The 23,182-nt window shown below is 37.9% G+C and overlaps 1 non-coding gene across 1 annotated transcript; it reads right to left on the reverse strand.

The window, feature by feature from the left end:
• Window positions 1–22,706: 22,706 nt before the first annotated feature.
• On the reverse strand, window positions 22,707–22,835 carry LOC142435484 (small nucleolar RNA SNORA35). The gene has a single exon (XR_012781531.1). It is a non-coding gene; the product is annotated as a small nucleolar RNA SNORA35 (small nucleolar RNA).
• Window positions 22,836–23,182: the final 347 nt, after the last annotated feature.

The following is a 23,182-nucleotide window of genomic DNA, read 5'->3' on the forward strand; positions in this document are numbered from 1 at the left end:
AACAGTGTAAGACATGACAAAATAATAATAATTTATAAATTATCAAGGGTTTATGGGGGGAGGGAGGGGGAAATGAGGAGCTTATACCAAGGGCTCAAGTAGAATAATGAGGGCAAGAAATGTACAAATGTGCTTGACACAATGGATGGATGGATAGATGGATGGATGGATGGTGATAAGAGTTGTAGGAGCCCCCAAGAAAATGATTTACATTTAAAAAAGGTTCAAGCTCACTGCAATTAAGTCAATTACAACTCATATTAACCCTGTGGAGCAGAACTGCCCCTGTGGGTTTCCTAGACTGTAAACCTTTATAGAAGTAGAAAGACTCACTGTTCTCCAGTGCGTTCAAACTGCTGCCCATCGTTTTATTGGCCTAACACAGAAGCACTATGCTACTAGGCTTCCTACGCCAGGAAAAGAGTTGAGATAGGAAGGGACTGAAGGGTTTTCATTGAGTAGTATGCACTAAAATAATAACGATAAACACATTCAGGTTGTGTCATCTGTGTCTGCACGTTGTGAAGACTTCTGCTCATCATGATGCCATGTTCTTTCTCATATAGCACAGCTTGGCATGGGATTCATTTGTTGAAGCATCTCAGCTGGCATTCCATCAATTCTTTAAGCCTTGATTTCTCTAATAAATTCAGTGCCACTTAAGACTTTGTCCTTCATTATCATTGGTTCTTCAGCGTACTCTAACTTCTGGAATGGTTGAACATGGACTATATTCTTTTTGAAACAGTGTTATCCAAGGATTGCAAATAGTAAAATCTGAACCCAAAAGAGGGAATACTATCAGTGCTTAAACTGTGAACACCTGGTTTATAGAAGGCTATGAAAGACATTGGGAGGCCAAAATCCACTCACTGGGCCCACACAGTGATGATACCCCAAGTGGATTCCCTGTGATCACAGACCAGGGATGTGAATAGCCTTGTTGACATGTATAGTGCATTCTTGTTGTTTTCTGTATTTTTTCCCCTGTTTTTCTGTATATGCAATCCAGGGTAGGTAGAGTTGTAGTGACAGTAAATGCATTGAAGGTTTCCTGGAGGATATGGCAGGGGAGGGAGACTGGGGAGAGGGGGGAAGTTGGTTACAATGAGAAAAAAAAGAAGTAAATGCTCTAAAATTGATTGTGGAGATGATTATGTAACTTTTTTATATGATTGAACTATTGAAGTGTATGCTAGATGAAATATATGTCAATGAAACTGTTATTTCCCAACCTGTTTTCTTTTTCTCTTTAATGGCCTTTGTTTTCTTCATATTTTATGTCCTTGATGTCACCCCCAAGCCCATCTAGTCTTTGGCTTTTAGTGTTCAGGATGTAAAGCCTAGTCTTCAGATGGCCTCTAAATTCAAGTGGAATTTATTCAAACTCACACTTAGAATGGAATAGACTTGCTTCAATTTTATTCAACTTGAACTTGTACAGCAACAATTGATGGTTTGTTCTAAAGTTGGCCTCTTACCTTTTTCCACTAACCATACTGAATTGCTCCATTGTCTTCATTGTCACTTTCTACATTTATTGTTGTTTCCTCCCCCAGGAGACTCATGAATATAAAGGAAGGGACAATCCTTCTGGTGCTTAGCCTGCCTCTACTCAATGGGGCCCCAAACTGTTTCACTTATCTCAGCTCAACCCTTACCTCCTGGACTTGCTTAGGTGTGAAGGAAAACAGTGAATCCTACATTTCCTGTGCTGCCCTTCTGTGTTGCCTCACCCCTCACTGAGGGTTATGTTTGTTGTTTCAAATTTGCCCCCAGAGCTTCCTTTTTCTGGGGTCAACAAGCATTACCGTTTCCCATATTCATGAGGATTTGGGAAATGTTGAATCCTGCAGATACTTGTGCATCCTAATTGCATAAACCAATGGAGCGTTATGTATCTTCTTGTGTTTCACAACAAGGTTTGCTCACTGAGGTAGTTAGCTTATCGTCCCAACCTGGCTCAACAGTTGGGGATAATTGAAGGGCAGAGGGATACATGGCTTGGTGAACTTCGCCTTTAAATTCCCGGTCTCTTGCTTTGTGAAGGTCAGTCTTGGGTGAAGTAGCCTTAGCTAGGTAACTGCTTTTGCTTCCAAGGCATACTTCCTGCAAGACATCCCTGAGCAGAAGCCACATGCACCTACTATGGTTCCCCTCGCTTCCCCATGTTTCCTATGTAACAAGGTCCACATGTTAAGTTGCTGTTTGTTTGTTGCAAAATTCTATCATGTGATCCCCAGGGTCATTTCTATCACCAAGTGCATATTTTCTGATTACCAGTCTTTTGTCTTTTTTTCCAATCACTAATTATTATCAATGCATCTTGATTGTATATATGATCAATTTCTGGCTGCAGAAGTTGGTAAAAATGATCAATTTATTTATATTTTGCATTAAGGGTGATGACTAAATTTGAATAATAGTCCTGTGAACTGGCTTTCTTTGTAGTTGTATGCATATTATCCATCACTGAAAGTGTTGTGTACCTCACATTAGATCTTTAAATGTTTTTTTTTAATTTTTACAATTTTTATTTTTTTGAAATGTTCTTTTTGACAATGAACATGACACCATTCTTCAATTTCTGATTCTTTGCTTAGTACACCATATTATAGTCCAATTCAAAATGATCAATACCAGTTCATTTCAGCTCACTAATTAGTAGGGTTGGGATCTTAGTGTATTCTATTTTATTTTTGATGGCTTCTACTTTTCCTACATTTATACATCATATATTCCATGTTCCACATATGAATGAATGTTTTCAGCTGTTTACTATCATTGTATTGTATCATATTAGCCAGTAGAGGACACATAGCTTTACTTCATCCATGATATTTGCAATGAAGAATGCATTGGTCTTGCAAAATTCTATCATGCAGATGTAATTTGTATTCATCATTAAGGTCGATCATATTTTGAAGAGGCAGCTCTTCCCCAGTCGTGTTCTAACCCAAGAGGCTCATTTTCTGGCACTATCCCAGACAGTGTTCTATTTATACAAGGTTTTCACTGGCCCCTTATTTTCAGAAGTGATCACTGGGCCGTAAGAAGATGAATTGACACAATGGTGACAACCATGAGCTCAAGCATCAGAACAATTGTGATGATGACATAAGACCAGGAGGTGTTGCATTCTCCTGCTATGCTTAAGAGCTGACTTGACAGCATGTGACAACAACAACAACAAAGTCTATTATTGAATGACAGAGTTCTAAAACTTGATTGAAGTGCTAATATAACACTCATGGTTTGGAAAATTCACCTCAAGTTGAAAAGTTAGATTCATGAGGAAAAAACCACTAAACTGCTAAATGTCCATTGCAAACCAAACAACAGCAACAATAAAAACATCATTTCTCTATATCTATAGCTGGCTTAATAGAAATATTAGACAAAAAAGAATGGTACTCTGTATTACCAGTCATAAAAAGCTAACTGTCATTGAGTCCATTCCAACTCACGTTGACTCCCGGAGTTTCACATTAGATTGTCAAGACTAAGACCTTTCTTAAACAGATTGCCATCTTTTCTTCCAAGGCACCTCTTTCCGCGTGCATTTGAACTGCCAACCTTGCAGCTAGTAGTTATTTTTTATCATACCATCTAAGGACTCCACTAGAATACTCCAGCAATACCAACATTATTAATAAGAAAGTGAACTACAAAGTCACTGTTGTTTTGTCAACTTTAACCCACAGTGATCCTATAGGACAGACTAGAACTTCCCCCTGTGGGTTCCTAAGATTCTTTATGGGAGTAGAAAGCAGTCAGCGGTTTTGAACTGTTTACCTTGGTAGCAGCCCAACTTGTAACCCGCTTTCCCACCAGGGCTCTTTTAACATTATTATAGATTATGCTTTTTCAGTGCATCTTTGGGCACATGGTGTTTTCTCTGTTTGGAATCTATCTTTGACATTTTTCTATAACATGTCAACTCATAGTCAAAGCACACAGCCCCATTAAATACCAGGCCCTCTGGGAAGCCTGCCATGAAAGTGTCAGCTATTCTGTTCATTATGCTACTTGTGTACCTTCCAGTTATTTCCATCATTGCATTCATCCCAATTTGATTCTCAATCTATACATCTGCCTCTTTTATGATATTGGCAATAACTAATTAACAGGAACTAAATCTTACTCATTTTTAGGCTGCCAACACCTGGAATTATCTGACACCCAGTAGGCATTTAGTCAGTTGTTATAGATTGAACAATGCTAAGCAAATACTAACAGATACTTGAAGTTAAGGAAATCTTATCTTAAAATGAGAATATAATGACTTTTTCCCCCTGTATTGGAAACTGTGACTCAAAGCCTCAGAAAATATGAACTTCTGGATCAAAAGGCAAATGTGTAAAGCACAATTCATGTGTTTCATATGGAATTTAAAGTGTATTGTATAAACTAGAGAAAGAACAGTAAAGTCATTATATATGTTAATTATAGCTCAGTAAAATAGAAATTGGAACCTCAATTTAATGACAACTTTCCTTCATTTGCAAATTTCTGGTATGCACTAAAAATAAAAATTTCAAAAATATTGTTATCAAACATGTCTCCATGAATTTCATGAAGATCAAAAGATGCTTTAAGTAATTATCATAACAGTCAATTCTGACAATTTCAAATATTGGCTAATGAATTAGACCTTTAAAATACTACTCTAAATTGAGATAAAATCTTAGACTTAATCCACTGAAGTATTTACCTCTATTAACAATTTGAAGATAACTTATAGTTAATCTCAAAATCCCAATAAATTCTTCCATGTATTCTAGAATTCTTAGAAAATAAAAATTGTTAGCCTTTTTTGGTTATTAGTTACAAAAGTGGCACTTTATCTTTTATGGTGCATAATATTAACAAGTCTGATTTTCTAGTTCCTGTATTCTATCTCACCCACAGTAATTCATCATTCTGCCTAGATATCCTGTGCTTTTAATCACCCCTTTATACTTGTTTTAGAAAGATGCCTCCTACCTAGTGACTTGTGATTGATAAAGGCCACACAGAAAAGTTCCATATGTTGTTCCTCTGAGGGAGGGAGGTGGGGGATGATGGGGGGAAATGAGGAGCTGATACCAAGGGCTCAAGTAGAAAGCAAATGTTTTGAGAATGATGAGGGCAACGCATGTGCTTGACACAATGGATGGATGGATGGATTATGATAAGACTTGTATGAGCCCCCAATAAAATGTTTTAAGAGATATATATATATATATATATATATATATAATGTTTTCTTCACTGCATTAAATTTGATTTATTGCCCTGAATTTGTATAAAGCATTTTTAAGAATCCTACCTGTTGTGTTCTACTACCACTCTCAATGCATAAGTTTGCTTTCAACTCTGTTGCTTTTGTTGTTGTTGTTGTTGTTGTTAGGGTGCCTGCTCTGCTGGTCCTGCATTAACATCACAGTTGTTCCCTTTGAGCACATTGTTAGCACCACTGTGTCTGTGAAAAGACTCCTTGAGGGTCTTCCACTTTTTTACTGACCTTAAACTTTACCAAGCAAGTTGTTTAGTAATATGCTTTTAATTCTTCAAGGCTTCCTTCTAATCTCATTTTTCTTCCTCCCTTGACTTTGCCCCTCGTATATTTGAAAATCTGTATCCAAGTAAGGCAGTTTATTCTCCTATGAATTTCTTTACTGTTCATTCCTTTTTAAAAATTTAATTTTTTTTCTCTTCCTTCAATCCCTAAGCCCTTTCACTTCCCCTTTCCAGCCTTTCCTTCACTTTTCTTATCTTTATCGATTCTATTTGAAACTACGTCTAACATGGCAGTAAGTTGTTTTGTTGGTTTTCCTTTTATGTGTCCTTTCCCTCTGGTTACCCAAGGTTTGTTCCTAAAAAATACAAATATGGAGAAAAAATATACTCCACCTGAAATATAGTGAATGCTTCTGTTATTATTATTAGATACTTTTATTGGGGTTTCTTCCAACTCTTATTACAATCCATACATTCACCCATTGTGTCAAGCACATTTGTGCATGTGCTTCCATCATCATTTTCAAAGCATTTTCTTTCTCCTTGAGTCCTTGATATCAGCTCCTTCTTTTCCCCTTCCCTCCCTCATGAACCCTTGATAAATTATTGATTACTATTTTAGTATCTTACCTAGTCCTCTGTCTCCCTTCACCCACTTTTCTGTTGTTCGTCCCCCTGGGAGGGGGTTATATATCAATCCTTGTGATTGATTCCCCCTTCCCCCGCCCCCCGTATCCACTTGGTAGTATCTCTATTCTCATAATTGGTCCTGAGGGGTTTATCTGTCCTGGATTCCCCGTGTTGCAGGCTCTTATCAGTAGCAGTGTGCATGCTCTGGTCTTCCTGAAAGGCTTCACTCCTTGCCAGAGGTCTAGTTGCTATCCTGAGGTTTTGACCGTTTCCATCAAGGCTACCAAAATTAAGAAACTCCAAGTTTAGAACTAATTATTTTTATGTTCTCATTTTGCATTTGTTTCCACAGTATGTTGCCACCAATCTTTTAATACTTTCCATTCCAAGAAAATAATTACCTCAAAACCTCAAGCGGCACGTATTTTATTAAAAGAGGCATGCGACTCTTTCTCAACACAGATTCAAGCATCAAAACCTTTTGATCCTAAAAGTAGTTAATATGCCTGCTTAACAAACCATTAAATAGGAACAACATGGCTAATTTTCAAGACTAAGATGTAAGTATGATTAAAGTGTAAGGGGGTGGGGGTGGGGATTTAAGGGAACAATACAGTCGCTCACGTAATCTTCACATATGAATCCAGGAAGCTCCTCAGCAGCCTTTATCAGTACCCCATTGCACTGAAAATATGACTCACTTTGCAAAAGCTCATTACATACAGTATTGCAGAAGCAAGTCTTACAAAGGCCAACTCACACAGTCTCCCAGTAAGGACACTGCGTCCTGAACACTCTCGGGGCTTTGTTCACTGGGGGAAGCACACATGTTCCCAATCAATTCCATTCACTGTAATGAGTGAGAGACTTGATTGTGAAGGGAACAAAACCAAAATCACTGATTGAAACCCACTGCCAGCAGGTTGATTGGGACTCATAGAAGTCCTGTTTAGGGTTAACGGAGCTCTGAAGCTTTATGGGCACAGATTGGCTAGCTTGACTTTCTCCTGGGAACCCCCTGGTGGGTTTGATTCACTTCCCCAACAGTGCCAGTAGGGTTTTATTTTCCCTGCACCTCTCAAACACTAATACCAAACTCACTGCCCTGGGTCCACTCTGACTAGGAGCGTCCCTGTATCTTTTCACCTTGCATAGCGGTTATTCCTCAGCTGTTGTTTTAAGGGATTGTGTCTCAAAATTCTTTTCAAGACTAAGAACTAACAGAAACCTTTTTTGTTTTGTTTAATAGCAAATTGCCAGCCCATGAACATATAATTAACGACTGTCAGCCCCTGCAAGTATCTCAGTGTTCTAATTAACTTGTGCTTTTATAATTTCTGAGTACGGTACTTTCACACTGAGAGCTTTCGCTTGTTCAAACTGATTAATTTTCGGTTTTGCAGCCAGGACAGAGAGTCGATCTCAAAGGCTCTCCCCTATTCTGTTCCAACCCAGTGCTGCCTATGTCAAATCATCTACTTAATCTAGGATTCAGCTTTTCAGTTGTGTAAAAATGGGGGATGATAACATAAATATGTGAAGGCTAACAAAACACTATGAGCAGAGAAAACTTGCATGAGAAACACCAGTCTCAACCTTACTTCCTGCCATCCAACCGGCTGATGGTGACCCGAAAGATCAGGTCAGAACTGCCCCTGTGGGTTTCCCAAATTGTTTATAGGAGTAGAAAGCCCTGTCTTTCTCCCAAGGAGTAAGTGGTGGCTTCTAACTGCAGACTTACATACAGTGAAGATAAAAAATAGAGAAGACTACAAAATAATCAATATTATTGCATGCATTTCTCCTTAGACTCAAAATATCAACAAGCTATAACGCTCTTGAGAACACTAAATGGGATAAAACTTTTAAATATTCTGTAAACTGCAAAATTGTGGTGCTAGTGAAGAAATTGAAAGTACCATGTACTGCCTAAAGGACAAACCAGTCGGTCTTGGGAGAAAGACACCCCAAATGCTCCGTAGAAGTAATGATGTAGAGACTTCATCTCACATACCTCGGACATGTTATCAGGAGAGATCAGTCCCTAGAAAAGGACATCACGCTTGGTAAAGTAGAGGGGCAGCAGGACAGATGGCTCAGCAGTGGCTCAAACATAACAATTGTGGGGATGGAGCAAGACTGGGCTGATGCAACCAACTCCACAGCACCTAACAGGAACTGCGGAATTGCATTGATTCAGGAACTCCACTTGTGTATAGAACAAAGCTATAAACCAAGATGAAGCCAGAGGGAATTGGCCATCACAAAGTTCACATCCAGTTCACTCATAATATTGTTTCTTCCTTTAACAGTTGAGTGTCCTAGTTTTGAATTAAGGAGTCCTGGTAGTGGGGAGAAAAAGGATCCCTGGTGGTATAATGGCGCATGTGTTGGGCTGTTAACTGAGAGCTTGGTGGTTCAAAGGAGCCAGATACTGATGAGAGAACAATGGGGTGGTGTGCTCTCTAAACATTTGCAGTTAGGAAACCCTCCATAAGGTTGATAAGAGTCAACTGGATGCCAATGAGTTGGGGGAGTTGTTTGTTTCTAATTTTCCATGTGATGCAAGTGATTAAGCCCTCAACTGTTACCTAAAATAGTTGTTGGGTGGGAGGTTGGGGGAGGGACGGGATAAAAGAGGCACTGATATCAAAGGCTTAAGTTGAAAGAAAATGTTTTGAAAATCATGGTGGCAGCATATGTACAAGTGTGCTTGATACAATTAATTTATGGATTGTTGTCAGATCTGTAAGAGGTCCCAATAAACTGATTAACAATTTCTTTTAATAAAAGGATTGTAGTTTTCCATATGGATTACAACTCAGTGGAAAGAAGACCAAAATGCACACAACTAAACCACTGGGAAACATCATGTTAACTGAAGAAAATGTTGAAGTTGTCGAGGACTTGGTGGTAACTATCTCCACAATCAATGTTCACGGAAGCAGCATTCAGGAGATCAAAAGATGTGTTGCACTAGGTAAATTGGCTGTACAAGAACTCCTTAGAGTCTTGAAGAGCAAGGATGTTAGTTTGAGCATTAAGGCATTCCTGACCCAAGACCCCAATGCCCGGTAAATGAGAGGGGCAGTTTAAAAAAACGGGAGGCCTTCGACGATCTGGATTGATAGAGTGGTTGCAACAATGAGTTCAAGCGCAGGCACGTTTGTGAGGATGGGAAAGGACTGGGCAGGGCTTTGTTCTATTGTGTGCCTCAATTGCATCTAACAACAACAACAGGAAAATAAAACTCATGAATTTTTAGTATGCAATAAATAAATAAATAAAATAAAGTGGTTGGTTTAGTTTAAACTCACAGGTGTCCACTTATCGATAAGCACCATGTCCTCTGTGATTTCCTATAGAAATGTTAAAATTCCTGGTTTTGGTTTTTTTGGGGTGGTGGTAGTGGTGGTAGTGGTGGTGGTGTCTATTACTTTTCCTTTCTTGAACATGGAAAAAGGATGAATGAGTCCCTAGAAAAGGACATCAGCTTGGTGAAGTTGAGGGTCAGTGAAAGGGAGGAGGACCCTCAATGAGATGGATTAGCACAGTGGATTCAATACAGGCTTAAAACAGCAACAATTATGAAGATGATGCAGGACCTGACTGTTTCGTTCTGTTGTACTTGGGGTTACTATGAATTAGAAACAATTTGACAGTACCAAACACCACCATAATAAACCAGTGGCTTCAACGATGAGTTAAAACCCAACATTTGTGAGGCTGATGCAGGACCTGGCCGTTCCATCCTGTCCCTAGGTTCACTATGAGTTAGAAACAATTTGACAGCACCCAACAACACAACAGGAACCGTGATCATGCAAACAATGAATGCAATAAGGCATAAAAGTAGCCAAAACCAGAAAACAAAAAACCCTCACCCAAACCAAAAATAAACCCACTGCCAGGGAGATGGTTCCGACTCATAGCAACTCTAAATAGGTTTGCCAAGACTGTACATATTCATGAAAACAGACGATTCGTTTTTCTCATATGGAGAGGCTGGTGGGCTTGAATCACTGACCCTGTGTTTAGCAGTCCATTGCCAAACCACTGCGCCACCGAAGATCCTTAAAAATATATAGCAATTTCTCTCATTTCCAGCAAGTCAATTCAGGGTAGAACTGTCCTTGCAGGTTTCTGAGATAAAAGTAGCAAGCTGCTCCCCAAAGAATGAAAGAATCTGCAGTTGGATACCTCTCCCCCCTTTGGTTCACAAAAGAATAAAGTCCTTCTTTCCCTACTTACTTTGGCATGGTTCCTTATTGGCAAGATTCACACAGACCATGGACATGCTTTAGGTAACAGTGGTAATGAACCAAGAAAGTTCATGGGAGAAAAACTTGGAGATCTACCTTGGCACAGATCACAGCCACGGAAACTCCATGGGGCAGTTATACTGTCACATGTGGATACCATGAGTAATAAATGACTAGAGAGCATGCAATAAGAGGAACAGTTTTAATTTCTATTTTTTAAGAAAATGGGTTATATTTTACAAAACAGATCATTGAATCATTTTGCTAATGTATATATCAGTAACGTCACTGTGGACAAGGTTGGTAGTGAATGAACAAATCATTCTTTGGGTCTGGAAAATTCTTTTTAAAAATAAAAAAATACCTTTAATTAGTAAACTGGAAATTCCTGATCAGACCAAAAAAATCTCTCTTATAATTTTTAAATATATAATTATTCTAAAAACTCATATAGCCCAACACCCCAAATAAGAACATCATATACTTTACATAAATTCAGAAGTTAAAAAATATATTATCAATTCAGGTAAAGAAATTCTGCAACAAAAACAAGAAAGCAAGCAACACCATAGACAAGGTATGGAAACACATGAAAATTATATCAATTCATAATAAATCAGTCTATTTATGAATCTGAATAACATGTTACATAAAAATAGTTTTAAATATCCAAAATACGTTCAAAACTGAGACATTTTCCCAGAATTTCTAAGATTTGCTAACAGAGCCACATAATACAAATGAAAAACCGAAAGTTTTTTCAGCACAACTCCCTCTAATCAACCAGTTATGATCAAAACGTCACCATGTACCCAAGGACAAAGTTCAAGGGGTTAGGAAAGGAGGAAGGACAAAAGCAGGTAACACAGGAAGCACGTGCACTGCATGATGGTACACTGATGGGATTCCAATGGATTCTAGAAACAAAACATGTATGAAATTTATCATGTAAAATCTGCTCTGTAACCCTTTATACAATTTACAATAAAAAACCGTTTTACACTCCTAAAGCTCAACAAACAGTCCTGGAACTATGTAAAGGCTTTTTTTGGCATTGTTTTTGTTGCTGTTGTTGTTCTCTTTTGTTTTTTGTTCCCTTTTGTTGCTTTGAGTTGCTCTGTCTTGTTTTTGTACTTATTATTGTCTCTGCATATCTATCTAGATAAGATAGGTGGGATAAGCAATCTGGAGGAGAAAACGCCAGGGCTGATGGTTTGGAGTGATATGGGAGAGGCGAGACTGGGGAAAATAAGGGGGTGGCAACCAACCCAGGGACAAGAGAACAGCAAGAGCCTCAAATTGATGGTGAGGAGGGTATAGGATGCCTGGTAGGACTTGATCAAGGGCAATGTAACCAAGAGAAATTACAGAAACCTGAATGACGGCTGAGCATGATAGTGGGACAGGAGGAAAGTAAAAGGAAATAGAGGAAAGAACTAGGAGGCAAAGGACATTTATAGAGGTCTGAATACAGGCATGCACATGTGTAAATATACTTAAATATAATGATAGGGAAATAGATCTACATACATATATTTATGTTAGTATTAAGGTAGCAGATAGACACTGGGCCTCTACTCAAGAACTCCCTCAACACAACAACATTTTTTTCTATTAACCTGGCATTCTGTGATGCTCACCTTAACAACATGATTGCTGAAGGCAAAGTGGGTGTATAGACAAATGTGGTGAAGAAATCTGATAGTGCCTGGCTATCAGAAGATATAGTGTCTGGGGCCTTTAAAAAATTGTATTTATTTTGTATTTATTTATGAATGAATTTGATTTTATTACAGGTACTTAAAAATCATTTTATTGGGTACTCTTATAGCTCTTACCACAATCCATCCATCCATCCATGTGTCAAGCACATTTATACCTATGTTACCATCATCATTCTCAAAACATCTTTCTACTTGAACATTTGTTATCAGATCCTCATTTTCCCCCTCCCCCATGAACTCTTGATAATTTATAAATTTATCATTCCCCCCAATATCTTACACTGACCTCTGTCTCCTTCACCCACTTTTGTTGTCCATCCCCCTAGAAAGAGTTTATATGTACATAAACCCTGACCTTCCTACAAGGAAGTGATGGGTCAGTCAGGGTGCAGTATAACACCGATGAAACACACAACTTTCCTCCAGTTCTTTAATAACCTCCTCCCACCACACACCATCATGACCCCAATCCTTACAAATCCTGCTAGGACAGCAGTTCTCAACCAGTGGGTCAAGACCCGTTTTGGGGTTGAACAACCCTTTCACAGGGGTCACCCGATTCATAACAGTCGCAAAATGACAACTATGAAGTAGCAACGAAAATAATTTTATGGCTGGGTGTCACTACAACATGAGGAACTGTATTAAAGGGTTGGGCAATAGTAAAGTTGAGAACTACTGGCCTAGACCACATCATCTACATGGGTACAGATAAGAGCTGGAAACACAGGGCCTCCAGGACAGATAAACCCCTCAAGGCCTATAATGAGAGTAGCCACACCAGGAGGGGAAGGGGAAGGTCGGGGAGAAAGGGGGAACCTATCACAATGATCTACATATAACCCACTCCCTGTGGGATGGACAATAGAAAGTGGGTGAAGGGAAAGATTAGTCAGTGTAAGACATGAAAAAATAATATTAATGTAAAATTATCAAGGATTGATGAGGAAGGGAGTCTGGGGGATGGATGGAAAAAATGAGGAACTTATACCAAGGGCTCAAGTAGAAAGAAAATGTTTTGAGAATGACGATGGCAACAAATGTACAAATGTGCTTGACAATGGATAAATATATGGATAGGGATAAGAGCTGTGTGAGCCCCAATAAAATGATTCTTTAAAAAAAAGCCCCTTTAAAGTTGGTAAAATCAATAAAGAGCAAATCCCTCCTTTTCCTGCAGATCATATGCATGTCAGGCATAGTAATTAGAACCAAGTTATGAACATGCAGACGTCATTTTACTAAAAATGTGCAGAAATTAATGCAGCTTAGTAGTTACGCATTGGGCTGTGAGCCTTGTGGTCAGCAGGTCGAAATCACCAGCAGCTCAGTGGGAGAAAAACTGAGCTGGCTACTCCCTTAAACAGTTGCAGTATCGGGAACTGACAAGGGAGTCCCTGTGGGGTCAGCACTGACTCCATAACAGTGTCTGGAATTAATGCACTAATGAAGAACATGTCCTAATGGCCCCTCTGTGTAGTTCACGCTAGCTAAAGGTCCCTATTTTTCAGGGAAATGTTATCAACAGTTTAAGATAACACTATGTTCATTAGTCCTATGTTCACGTTGTGAAGTTGATCATCATGTGGAATGATTTATGAATTGGCGGTGAAATAAAAAAACAAACTCATTGCTATCAATTTGATGGCAACTCATAGTGACCCATAAGACCGGACACAACTGCCCTGGTGAGATCCCAAGAACAGAATACTTTACAGGAATGGAAAGCTCTGTCTTTCTCCCACTAAGCTGCTGGTGGTTTCAAACTGCCTGAGTTTAGCAGCCCACAGCTAAACCACTATGACGCCAAGGTCCCTGTGCATTGGCAATACTTCATATAAAGTGTTGGACAAACATTAGTGGAATACAGAAATGGATGAAAAACTTGTATTTTGATTATGATTATAATTACTTTATTAATAATATTATTTACTATTATGATATGGCACTATATCCCCAAACCTAAATTTTGAGTTATAAAATTCTACAACACAATTTTATTTCCTGTTTTGAGATTAACCTGCAATACACTGCAAATTCAACAAGAGAGATAATGGTAAAACATACTGATTCTTTTCTATTGTTTTCTCACCTACTTATAATTTTATGAAACATCTCCAGGAAAGCATCACCCCGTGTGGAACACAAGCTAAAACAAAGAATCACAACCACGTTATCAGGATTTGTTTACACTTTTTGCTGTACATTGAGCCTTGACAGCATTGCAATCTATGAACAACGCAGAGCGTAAACATTGTATGGTGTTGTCTAGAAGGAATCCCATGGAAAAAGCGATCTTGAATTTCAAAATTTTTCCATTCTGAATTATTATTATTAAGGCTTTGGTCTGCCTTATGCAGTTGAAATGCGATAGTTTCTTTATTCACCATTCTGAGAGAGCCCCCAGTGTTTTGGTTAACATCGGCTGGTCAATCTTCTATCGCAACGAAATCAATCATGGGGACAGTTGCCACTATGACCTCCTCCCAATTTTTTCATGCATGGAGGAGGACAAGTGAGCACCTGCCTCCTAGATTTATATTACCCAGGCCAAGCAGAATTCTGTTTATTTATGGAAGCTCCAACCTTCGGAAACAGACGGAGGCGTTAAAGATCTGGCCATTACTCTGATCAGCAGGTATGATCCCTCAAAGCAGATCCCTCAAAGAAGATGGAATTTAACAATATTTACAAGTTAGTCATCAATAAATGGTATTTGTTATGTTTATTTCACTGTGTTTGTTCACATACATAGAAATTAAATAAATGTTAGAGAAAAATATTCAGAGAACTATTTTTATGACAGCAGAAGCCATTTATTTTTAGTTTCCATTAGAAAAATGTATCAAGAAAGTATTCATCTATGGGGCTGCGAAAGCAAATGCAAAACAACAAAGATTAAAGGTCAGAAAGAATATTAATCCTTCCCTCAAAAATTACTGAGTTGAGAAAAGTAATACACAATATTATAAAACACATAATATAAATTATCACTTTAAAAGTTGTACAAAAATTCCATTTGCAATATATTTTATCTGTAGATTTACTAACCCAGAGGCTCTGGGAATGGAACCTTCCATATCTTTGCTGTGCCATGACAAACCGTGAGAGATGCTGTTGATTCCCTATTTGAATATTTTAAAACTAATAGACTTTATGTTTAAATTATGAATGTCTAAATTTTATTGCATATTCTGCACTGCCCACTCTGACCCCGACCCCTCCCCAACAGGCTCTCACTGCATTGTTCAGGACATGAAGAGGTTCATAATAGGCCATCAGAGAAGGTGCTACCTATTTCTGAAAATCTGTGAATTGGTTTGTTTGAGAGGATCAGTGAGACATTCATTTTTAGGGGAATCACTTCTCTCCACATTCAAAATAATTTTTCCCTGTAAATTTGTTCAGAGCCCAGTCAATTGCCCTGAAACACAATGGATTTTATCTGCTTACTTCTCTCTTCCCCAGAAATGAACTTAAGTATCTCACCAGGAAAAGAACTATCCTTCTATTGGTCTCAAATCAGCCACCTTTATTTTTCTTATATTCACTTTCCTTTAGACAGTTCACAATTTGTTCATTGGCAACAAAAAAGTAATCATATCACTGCTTAAAAAAAAGATTTCCATGCCTCAAGCCTCAGATTTGAGGCTTTTTCCATGGCTGGTAGGCTCCTTTGAAGCGAGCATGGTGAGTTTTTGTCTCACATATTTTGGACATGCTATCAAAAGGGACACCATGCTTCGCAAAGAAAACTGCGACAAAGTGGAAGACCCTTGAGGAGATGGACTGACACAATGGTTACAACATAGCCACAACTGTGAGGATGATGTGTCTAGTTACTCCATTCAGATCTCAGTGTGATTTTTCCTCCCTTGTTCTGCATCTGGCCTCAGAAAACTTCCCTGTAAGATCTCCCTAATCTCTGAAGTTCTGGAAGGAGGCATAGAGTTTGTATTATGCTCTTATACTTTTCCAGAGGAATGTTTAAACAGACACAGTCAGTCAGACGGACAGACACACACACTGTGAGTCCTGATTTGAATTATGTTTGCTCCCAAATCCTGAAATGATTGAGTTTATTCTAAAAAGAAACGATCCATTTTCTAATCTGATCTTTCTTTGAAACATTCACTTAGTCAGAGATGTGCACAGCTCAGTCTTTCAGCACATTGTCAAGTGATTCCACATGCTGTTTCGCTTTTCTTCTTCTTTCGCTCGGCCCCTCACCCCCATGGTTGGTGTGAAGTTATACAAAGTTTAAGTGTTTTCTACATTGAGGGGGTACAACAATCTAATTATTGGCAGACTAAAATGTTGAACCATCCTTGTCATGCATGTACCGAAGATATACTTGCACCTGTCTTCTCAGCTCTGGACAGAGTATGACACACATATCTATGACTGAGTACTTTTTATACATTATATCCTCAGCACATTTCCTGATTTAAATGTTCTTCTCGAAAAATACATGACAGATTAAAATTCTCAATGGGCTTATGAGGAAGGCCCGAAGCAGTTTCTTAGCACTTGGGTTTCCGTGTATTTATTCGTGAATTCACGATATTAGAAATTTTCCTGAAAGGGCTTCAGTTTCCCTGGCCATGACCAAGCACACCAGAAAGAGGAAATCCTTTGCAGTAATGTTTACAAGTGTTCTGAACAGTAAAAAAATACATGATAGGGAAAAAGCAAATACCCTCAGTTTCAAATCCTAATGCTTTACTTTCCTGATTGTACTCATTTATGACGGAACATCTGTCACTCACTCACTGCCTTTGAGTTGATTCTGACTCATAGCGTGATCCTATCAGGCAAGGTAGAACTTCAGCAACCCTAGAGAGCAGGGTAGATAATGCTTTACTGGAGTAGAAAGCCTTATCTGTCTCCCACAGAATGAATGGTGGCTTCGAACTGCTGACCTTGCAGTTAGGAGCTCACGAGTAACCAGTATGCCAGCAGGGCTCTTTGAACTTCTATATAGTCCCCCTATTTTCCTGTTACTGCCACTTTCCATTCAACATTAAAAAAAAGTATCTTGTATTCTCTTTACCTCCTCCACCACTGCTAGCACCAAAGCCACTGATATCAATAGTACAAAGAAAACATAAATCAGAGACAGGCTGCTAGCTGGATTTAAACACCTCCTAATAATTCTAAGAGAAAACGACTTCCCTGTGACTGAAAAGTCATAGGGGTAAAATAACTAAATAAAAACTTAAGCAGTATTTGTACTTGAACTTCTATTTTGTATCTGAATCTATCAATAGATAGATTCAATAGGCCCGGATTTATTTACGAATGAACATGTAATTGTTCTTTTTTTTTTAATCACACCACCATTTTAAAGTCCAAAATAAATGCCACACAAGAAAAATAATTTTCTGTTGCTCTTATGATTACTTTCAGGCTATTTCTGTCTTCAGCTCATCTAGTTAAGAGAGAAAGAGAGATCCAAGTGCATTACCAAAGGTGATGTATAATCCACTCGATGGTTTGGGACCACTTTCTCCACTCCCTGACATAGGAAAACCGCCAAGGGAAGTGGGCCTGCAGCCTTGAACCAGCTGCATTCACAGAAGACATTTTGGCTTCTTTGTGTTGGTGGTGTACCTTGCTGTTCAGTTGCTACAAATCCAGTCCAGAGAACATGATCTCTGTGTTCTATGATTTAAAATTGGGAGCAGGAGTACGGATCCTGATTTGGAGGTGAAAGAGCCCTTGCGCAACAGACGTCCATTGTGAGAAGTCACAAAGGAGATCACTGCTCGGCGTGCCTGCATTCTAACTGAGCTGGTTGCACTCTCAGTTCCCTGCTGCAAAATGCTAGTGTGCATGCTCTGAAAGATGCGATGTCAGCTTCTCCTGGCAGATGCCCTACCATTCGGGGACTGCATCTCTGTCAACAAGGAATACAAATACGGTCCTTATGCAAGGAGCAATAAAGGCATTTTCTAAGAAAATCCTCACTTGTATGTAATGGGATATTTTTCTTTGTTTGGCATCACTTGCCTTTCAGAAATGACTCTTCTTTGGTACATATATAACCCTGAAGAAATTGGTGACAAAAGTGGTTGACATAGAAGTTAGAATAGGAAAGACATTTTAAAGATCACTGACGTTACACTAAATAGAATGTTGTACACAAAATGACAGGCCCCTGCAAAAAAACTGATTAGTGGATGAATTCAGTTCAATCCATCTTTTTTATAATTAAGAAACTATGGCCAAAGTGGAGAAGGAACTTGTACTCCGTGGCCTAGATTATTAAGCTGCTGACATGGTCAGAACTTGAGACCAGAATTTCTGTGTTCTTATCCTTTGTTCTCAAAGCACCTTTCTTTGTGTTCCATCATTTCCACTGGTGACTGATCAACTATGTACTACATTCATCCCTACCCCTATTACTTTGTTCATGTGCCCTTCATCATACTTTCCAATAGCTTGCTTTCCATCAAAATTGCCATGGTTTAACAAGGAAGAGCCATTCCATGAAACCACCTTTAATCACCCTAGTACACATCCATTTAACCCTTTTCTGAATGCCCAGTGCCTACCGAGTGCACCACAAATTTGGACATGTAGTCACATAGAGCTATGGATTATATTGCAATGATTGCATTTATCTTCTTTTGTAAAGAGGGCTGTATAGGCCTCAAGGTAAAGAATTTTATTTATAGCATTTACATGTACCAGCACAGAACACTAAGTATCCTATAGGTACATTACTGACAAAGTGATCATGTCATTTATTAATCAATTGACATATTTTGGACAGAATAAAAAATACTATTACAACTATTAAATAAGGGTTATCTATCTTGGCCTTAATGTATCGAATGAATGAACATCACATCCCTAGATTTTTGAAATCCAAGATAAAAAACCCTTCAGAAACAGTAATGGGAGTATTGATGCCCTGAGGGTAGGGGAAGTGGGTGGGAAGAGCTGATGGCAATGATGATTATATAACCCAACTCTAGGGGAAGTAATAACAGAATTGTAGGTGAATGGATATAGTGAATGGTTTATGATATGGCAAATAATTACAATAATACAATATAATAATAAGGGTTTCTGGGGGTAGGGTGGTGGAGGGAGGGGATACAGGGGAGCTGCTATCAAAGCGTTCATGAAGAAAGAAGATGTTTTGAAATTGATGGTGGCAGCAGTTGTACAATTATGCCTGATCTAATTTAATTATAGATTGTTATAGTATCGCCCAATAAAATATTAATAAAACAAACAAAAACCCTATGCAATAAGTATAAAATTAGACTGTTTTCAATAAAATGTAATGAGTAGTAACTCAAATAAAATGGGGGTGCATTGTCCACATGGGAGGATTGCCTGTGAAAATGTGATTTAATCGCTTATTATGGGTCAAATTCTAATCTATTAGTGATGGTATAAAAGCTTAACTAAGGAGTATTGCTTACAATTAACCCTATTATACTGATTGGAACTATTTTGAAATAATAATTATTGAAATAAATGTACTTGACACAATGGATTAATGTATGGATTGTGATGAGAGATGTAAGAGCCCCCAATAAAAGTATTTAATAAAAATAATAATTACTTAAGTAATTATAACAAGCTATGGAATTTCGTAGTTGCACACATTATTCGCTGGTTACTCGACTTTGCCAAGCTATGAGGATAAATGTCAAACAAAACTTTCTGATCCACTTTTAATTGCTTCAACACGGAAAATCTGCTAGAAATGGAAAATATGCCATAGCTTCCAATTTCCTCGAGATAATGAAATTTTAAGTTGGATGACTTAAAATGTATGGTAGGTGAAGAGAGGTACTATTAGGAGTTATGGATAAAATGATCTCAAATTTGTAGTTTAAAACTATTTTAAACATCCCAGTCAGAAGATATCAAAGCATACATCACAATTTTTAATTTATATTGGGAGAGTTTATGAAAGCATTAGTATTGGAGACAAAGCAAAGTCCAGAATAAAACTGTATAACAATAACTGGCTAAAATTTCATCCCTTTTACCCACCATAGAACTACTTATATAAATTATTTTGAACATTATATGAACTTAATGAACTTTAACTTCATACTGACTTCTGTCAAGAAATAATCAAATAAACTTCTTCTGATATAATTTCCATGGTCAAAATAATATGATTTTAGGCTTCAGATAATTAACAAGACTCCAAGGACCAAGGAAGAACAATCTATACATTGTTATTGCTGAATTAGAGATTCAGAGATAGAAGTTGTCAACAGCAGAAAAGAAATCATCAGCTTAAACAATGGTAGTTATACCATCTGCTCCAGACAGTCATTTGCATATTGATAGTAACACAGGACAAATAGGTAATAAAAATACATCTACATGGAAAGCAGGTAAATGCAACAAGGGAAGAAACATTTCTTGGATAAACTAATTTTTGGTTGAGCAGCACATTCTATACTAAATAATACTTAATTCTGCTACAGATAGATGGTAATCATATAGAATCCATATCCTTTCATCACAAAGCAGTCTTATGAGAGAATCTAAATAATCATGCTTTTCTATCCTCAAAGCTCCAAAGGAAATTAAAGTACATCAGCAGGAAAAAAATATACAAATGCAAGAGAAATAAAATAGCATGTTGCCCTCAGGAAAAATGCCGAGAAAAGACATTATGTTGACAGATTTTCATCTACCCACATGGACCTCTAAGACAAGCCTAGAATATTTTAAGAAACTAAACATTTTAGATCTATTTAAAAGACTGCCTTTGTAAATCTTGTTATCAGTGGAATGGCTGTGTATGCAGCTGAGGGGTACAGGATGCTCAAATAGCATGAAATGAATAAGGGAAAATGCTGATCGTTACACCCTCTTATTCACAAGGTTCTATGGAATATGTGGACACTTTATCTTGTCATATTTTGGGGGAAAAGAGGTATATATTTAGTTTTGAATGAGTCAAATCTCTGGAACCTCAAGGCAAAAATTCATTTTCTACTCACAGTTCCTATCATACATGGATATGGCTTTAAAATTCCTTTTATTATAGGTTCAATAGTATCAGTAAATGTAATAGGTGAAAAAATGGTAATTGAAATCAAATATACAAAAATATTACATTAAAATTTTAATATTTTATCCTTTCCAAAGTTCATCATTTTTACTGAGCTTTGTATTACAATCATTAGAGATGTTTTTCGTTATGAATTTATGCTTTAGTGATAGAGTTCATCTCAAATATTTAAAAGTAGTCAATGCCAACAATAATACACTATAATGAGATGTAAATTCTGTACATACAGTGTTGTTTTAATTATTAGAAGTAATGTCACCTAGGGTTAGAACCAGGAAGGGAGCTCAATATCCTCTGACTTCAAAAAACCCAAACAAACTCACTGCTATCGAGTCAATTCTGACTCATAGTGATCCTACTGGACATGGTAGACAAGTCTGTCAGTTTCTGAGACTATAACTGTTTAGTGGAGTAGAAAGTTGCCTCTTTCCTCCATGGAGTAACTCATGGCTTCTGTTGGCTTTATAACCAGTTTGATGAGGCCATTTTCCGAGGGGCAAGTTTATAATTAACACAAAAACCTTGAAATAGTCTTTCAAAATGACCATTTTCATTTAATAACTTACCAACGATTCATGCTTCACAAACTAATCTCTTAATTTTAAAGGTGTTTTTACCTTATATTTTATTTGCCATATGAAACAGTGTCTCTTTTTATTTGGTGCTAAAGCGATAGAATGTTTTAGAGTTTTCATCTAATTCTGCTCTTAAAAAATCAATGATTAACAGGACTGACAATTTACATTAATTTCTCCACATATAGTCATTTATTGAACATCTTCTCTGTAAGGCACTGGGTTGGATGCTAGGATGAATGCTATGAGAAAACCCAAACCCGATGGCAAAGAGACTACAAATTAACAAAGAACGTAGTACAATAAACGGACCGGAAAAGAAAAAGGAAATTAGCCATTGCTACACTGAGTGATTGAGGAGGAAATTAGTGGGGCCTGGAATATTAGGAAATGGTACCAGGGAGGAAAGTCGGAACCAGAACAGAGTCTTGAAAGATTCATTATAAGAGTGGACTGCAAAGGAAATGTTCTCAGTACTAGGCATATGTAGGGTGGTACATCCAGGGCAGGAGGAAGTTGGGAGAACGAGGGTATTAGGAAGCTAGTAGGAACGTGGGCCAAGCAAAATGCACAGGGGCCAACACTTGTAAGATCATTATAATCACACTTGCATCACACCAAAAGGAGAAATCACTATGTCTTCTGTCCTACTAACACTAGTTGCCAGGAAATGTAAATGGGTTTATTTTGTCATGTAAACCACATAACAGCCTTAGATAATTCTGATACTATCAAACTTATTTTAAGGAATGAGATAGTGCATCTGAGACAGGTTAATATAAACTGTTAACCAGTGACGGAGGTACTAATAATAATGGTAGTCATAGAATAATGAAACTCTCATGTAACCTATTCTTATCCTGGTAACTAGTTACCCTTAATCGGGTGATAGCAGTTACTGAGTTGCTTGATTTGTCTCTCCATTTTTCTTACCCATTGTCACAGGATTCAGGAAATGTGTACCCACTTATATGCAAGAGAAGCCCACAGTGCGGCTCTCCCAGCTGTATGGTGGGATTTATTTTTGCACTGCTCGATGCCCAATTGGTCAAAGGGGAGCCCAATGGGTCACTTGCCAGTGCTATGCCCAGCAGTGCTGTGGTTGGGATCCCGTGAACTGTACCGAGTAACCAGCTTGGAGGACGCAGTGGATTGAAGTCCTGAAACATTGTAAAATCCACTAATTTAGGGGGGAGGTTTTTGGTTTGTTTTGTTTTCACTCGACATGGATCAGCTTCAGGAAAGGAAAGTACATTTATTAAATCAAGGATATCTGAGTTCAGAATCGTAGCTCTGTTGCTTGCTAATGGTGGAATCTTGGAAAATTCACTTAAGCTCTTTTGCTCTTTGTTTCCTCATATGGTAAATAGAATCAATACCTATGTTATTGACTGCTGTAAGAGTTAGAAGAAATAACTTCCAGAGTTTAGT

Source organism: Tenrec ecaudatus, chromosome X, assembly GCF_050624435.1.
Source record: "Tenrec ecaudatus isolate mTenEca1 chromosome X, mTenEca1.hap1, whole genome shotgun sequence".
NCBI classification, from domain to species: Eukaryota; Metazoa; Chordata; class Mammalia; order Afrosoricida; family Tenrecidae; genus Tenrec; species Tenrec ecaudatus.